Source organism: Populus euphratica, unplaced genomic scaffold (genome assembly GCF_000495115.2).
Source record: "Populus euphratica unplaced genomic scaffold, PopEup_1.0 scaffold2276.1, whole genome shotgun sequence".
NCBI lineage: Eukaryota > Viridiplantae > Streptophyta > Magnoliopsida > Malpighiales > Salicaceae > Populus > Populus euphratica.
In genome coordinates, this window is record NW_011502109.1 from 12,648 (window position 1) to 18,288 (window position 5,641).

Below are 5,641 nucleotides of genomic sequence, written 5' to 3' on the forward strand. Positions count from 1 at the left end.
ACTTTTCGAGCTCTAGTCAAAATGTAACATTATGCTATTATCAAATATTTTAAGCGTGATTTAGGTGAGGAATACACCTCTAATAAATTTTATGAGTTGTTTTTCTTAGATGAAACTATTCACCAAACCTCGTGTACACATACTTCTAAGTAAAATGGCATTGCTAAAAGAAAACATAGGTAAATTATTGAAATTACTCGTTCTCTCTTATTGTTTGCTTCAGTTCTTAGTGTGTTTTGAAGCGAAGTTTTTCATAATGTTATAGGTTTGATAAATACAATTCTATCTTCTCATATTTCAGGTTTATCTCCTTTTAAAAAGTTATATGGATATGTCCCTGATTATTCTTTCTTTAGAGTTTTTTGTTGTACTTGTTTTGTTCTTTATCCTCATGTAAAATGTAGCAAGTTGTCTTTTCAATTTGTTATTTATGTATTTCTTAGTTATAGTGAAGGTAAAAAAATGATATCGCTCTTTTGATATAATAACTTAGAAACTTTATGTGTCACATCATGTTGTCTTTCTCGAGCATATACCTTTTTTTTTTAATGTCATACACTACTCATAACTTGACTAGATCTTATCTTAATTGTATAGATCCTTTTTTCTAAGGATTCAAATAGTTTGTCATATCAGGTTTCTAGTAATTTAAATGCCTTTCCTCATATTCGACCAATTTGTACTAATCATTTTGCAAGTACTAACACTTTACTCTCCATCACACCTGAAGGTCCCTTTTTTTTATAGTCCCTAAAGCTTCATTTAAGATTATAGATCCACGTTTATGTTAATTCATACACATTTATAAGTCCATAAAGTTACTAGATTTTACTTATTCTTGTTATTCTTCATCATTTACTTCATTTTAGCTTCTATTCATTGTTTTTTTAGCCATCTTCCTATAAAAAAAAAGGTAATTATTGATCCTCTTTGGCAGCAAGCTATGGTTGAGGAAATTTATACCTTGTATAAGATATATACTTGGCATTTAATTCCTTCACCTCCTAGTAAGAGTGTTGTTGGTTGTCAGTAGGTGTATAAGATCAAGACTAATTCTAATGAATCTATTGAGCGATACAAACTTAGGTTAATTGCAAAATGATACTCTCAATAATATGATATGGATTATAAGGAGACATTATCTTCTATTGCAAAAATGACTACTTTTCATTCTCTTATTGTAGTAGCTTCGGTTTATCAACAGCATATCTCTTAACTGGATGTTAAAAATGCTTTCTTGAATGGAGATCTCTAACGAAAAAATTTATATGGTGGCCCTTTCTAATGTCTAATATGATTCTAGGTATGTTTGTATACTTAATAAAGTGTTATATGGTCTCAAACAAGCACCTCGTGCTTGGTTTGAGAAATTTTATGTTGTGATATTTTCCCTTGATTTTATTTCTAGTAATCATGATCCTGCTCTTTTTGTTAAGTGCATTAATACAAATCATATCATTCTATCTTTATATGTTGATGACATGATTATTACTAGTAATGATATTGATAATATTTCAGTTTTGAAAATGAAGTCAGCTAAAAAGTTTGAAATAAAGGATTTGAGTTATTTACGATACTTCTTAGGTATTGAGGTAATCTATTGACTTAGAGGTTATTTTTTTCCAATCAAAATATGTTACATATATTCTCCAGTGGGCTTAACTTATTGAGAATAAAATTACAGTGTGATTAATACTTAAAAGTGTATTTTTATCAAGGTTTTATATCATCATTCTGCACATGAAGTATCAATAACTCCTTAACTAAAACATATTTTATAATAATATATCTAATAATATAAGATACCTTTAATTTATGGTAAATATTCATTTTAAAGGCAGGCTTATCACATAAATAAAATGATTGATTGATGAATTTAATAACTGAAATTGAAAGAACAAAGAGATGGTCAAACTTAGAAAAGAGATGCCAGTGCAATCCAAACAGTAATACTATTTGGTAATTGGGTCATATCTGGAGCTGTAGATCTCAGATTTAGGTCTACTTTATATGGATGGAAAGGTAAGACATAGGCCTACAACTTTCATATGGAGCCCAAGATTTAAAAAGGTCATTTTCAAGTCCAAATTGTAGCAACAACAAAGAAGTCTAAATCTGTCTTCCAGCCCGAGCATTGTTCAATGTTTGGCCCATATCTAGAGTTCTAGAAGTTCAAATGACTTGAATTTTTTACACACGAAAACTGAGACAATTTTCTAACACTTTCATATTCAAGTGGCTTTAATTTTGACATTATCAATGATATTTTGGGCAGACAAAAGAAGATAAGGATTGTCATCAAGTCAAGAGTTGGTCACCCACTCATCAATTAGTCATCAAATCAATAGTTTCCAATTTTGGCCTATAAAAGGAGGCATTTCTCATGCATTTAGGCACCTTAGTTTCCATATCAAGATCATGCTTTTGCTTTCTCTCTTTGTATTTTTTGTAATGTTTATGCTTTGCTTTCATTAATATTAAGTTTATGCCTTTCATTTCCTTTCATTTACATAGTTAACTTTTATCTTATTTATGTTCTTATTTTGTGTATTTATTTTTCTTTCTTTCATTATGTCTAGCTAAGTTTATTATGTCAAGGTGAAAAGGTTACACTAATGGTGTAAGAATAAGTATAGTGTAAACTTAATATGGACTTTAATGTTTGATACTAACATGTTTTGTATTTGTTATCTTGTTCACTCTTTAATACTTTGCTTGTTAAATAACTAATCTTGATTTATGTTGTATAACACTTGGTGCAACAAATGCTTGGCACTTTCATAGCCCATATTGTATGGTATAACCGACACTTGAGCTATGAAAGAAATTTGATTTATTGTTAACATAAGTTATAATCATGAATGCTTGACGAGATTTACAATTATTAGCATTAATCGAATAAGATGACTAATGTAACCATGTTAACAATCTATAATTAGATTGGAACCTCCTTTGTGTGTGGTTTCCAATTGAGTAATAAGAGTTTATACTATACTTGTTTGACATACCATTAGTGGAACCTCTAATCTTGACATTTGTTATTATCATTGTTTAATCCTTGTATTAATATTCCATCTCAAAGTTCTCATCATCTTCTTCTTCTTCTCCTTCTTTTTTTTTTATTATTATTATTACTACTATTATTATTGTTGTTGTTATTGTTATTGTTGTTGTATTATTATTATTTATAATTTATACAATAAACCTCCCTATGGTTCGACCCCGGTCTTGTCGGGTTATTTATTACTTTGACACTCCTGCACTTGAAAGAAGACATCAATCTTTTAGTTGTATCAAGTTTTTGGCGCCGTTGCCGGGGAGGTAAGTTCTTGTATGAATTATAGTAGTTATTTTATTTTCTCTTTTTACTTTTCTTGTATATAACTTTGTTTCTTTTCTCTTGTTTCTTCTTCTTTTGTTTTCTTCTTCCTTTTATTCTATTCCTACACGTGCATGAGAGCGTGGTCACATACATCAAGTGGTAGACTTTGTAGGGTATCCTAATCATTTTCAAAAAATATGGCCGAAGAAGATAGTCAATCACTTCACAATGAGAATAATGAGAATAACCGTGCTAAAAAACTTAGAGACCACATGAATCCCATAAGAACAAGCGCACCATCATGGATAGTTTTTCCTCCTGATGCATCTCATTTTAATTTTAAGCCAGACATTATTCAACTTTTACCTTCCTTTCATGGCTTAGATTTAGAAAATCCATACTTGCATTTAAGGGAATTTGAGGAGGTCTATAACACATATAATGATTCAAATTATAGCATGAACACCATCAGATTAAAACTTTTTTCCTTTTTCATTAAAAGATAAAGCTAAAACATGGCTACAAAATTTGAGACCAGGATCCATTCGTGTTTGGGATGAAATGCAACAACAGTTTTTAAAGAAGTTTTTCCCATCTCATAGAACAAACTCTTTTAAAAGACAAATCATCACTTTCACTCAAAAACCAGGAGAAACATTTTACCAATATTGGGATAGGTATCGAGACTTGCTTAATACTTGCCCTCGTCATGGTTTTGAAACATGGAGATTGGTTTCATGTTTTTATGAAGGGTTAACACCTAGAGATAGGCAAATGGTTGAATTGATGTGCAATGAAACTTTTGAAGATAAAGACCCTGGTGAAGCATCATTAATTTATTAAAATAATATTTTTTATTTATTAATTTATTATTATTATTATTACTACTTTTATTATTGTTACTACTTTTATTATTGTTATTGTTGTTATTGTTATTGTTGTTGTATTATTGTTATTTATAATTTGCACAATTAACCTCCCTATGATTCGACCCCGGTCTTACCGGGTTATTTATTACTTCGACACTCCTGCACTTGGAAGAAGACATCAATCTTTTAGTCGTGTCAATACTCTCATTGAGGTTAACATAAGATATTCTTCTTCTTATGATTTATTCTTGTCAGATCTTACTTTATAACATACTATTGTTAAGAGCTGGTATATCTCACTATTACTCGTTCAAACATTACATATATTATTCATGTTGTTAGTTTGTTAGTTGTTTCTCCTACTTTCATTCATTAGGTCGTTGTTCTTCATATTTTGTAATATATTTGGGGCACCCTCTTTCATAGTTTTTTTACCTCTATCCACCTCTTTCTTGGAGTTATATACATATTCTGATGTTGATCATGACAATAAACCCACAAATCACAAGTATGTTATTAGTTTCTTATTTTTTTTTAGTAGTTCTCTTATTTTTTAGAAAAGCAAGAAATAATATGTTGTTTCTCAATTTTCAACCAAAGCAGAGTATTGTGCTTTAACATCTACTACTAAAAAGATTGTTTGGTTACACTGGTTATATGCAGTTATGGAAATTTCCCTTTTTTCATCCCATTTCTATATCTTATGACAACTAGAGTTTTCTTTAAATTGCTCACAACTCGTTTTTTATTAATAAATTAAGTACATTGAAATTGATTGTCATCTTACTTGTCATTATCTTAAAATATAACATCATTACTTTGTCTTTTGTTTCTTCTTCTTTATAGATTTCTTTACCAGGTTGTATTTTATTTCCTGCTTTTATTTCCTACTTGAAAAACTCATGATGCTTGCCGATTGTGAGTTTGAGAGAAGATATTAAAAAATATAGAGTTATTTTATTTTATTATTTATTAAAAATAAAATAATATTTTTATTTTTCTATTAAACATACCTCCCATAAATTAAAGTTCTAAAAAAAAATCCCAATAATTCGGCTCATGAAATGACCAAGTCAAAACTAAACTAACGCATCAGCATCTCTCAAATTGACTCTATATATCCTATCGTAGAAAAATAGGACAACATATTGGCAGCAACATTACAACCTCAACAAACATTAAATGGCTATCAGTTAAGAGCTTAAACGTGTACACCCTATCTCCTTTCATTACCATGCTGAAACCAACCCAGTCGGAGCAACCTCTACTGCGACATCCAAACGCACGTCAGACCTTTAATTCCTGGAAGAGAATTAAAGCTTACCAGCCTAAAGAAATTGACACGATGAAAAGATTAATGTCTTTTCCCTAGTGTATGAGTGTCGAAGTAATAAATAACCTGGCAAGACCGGGGTTGAACCACAGGGAGGTTAATTGTACAAATTATAAA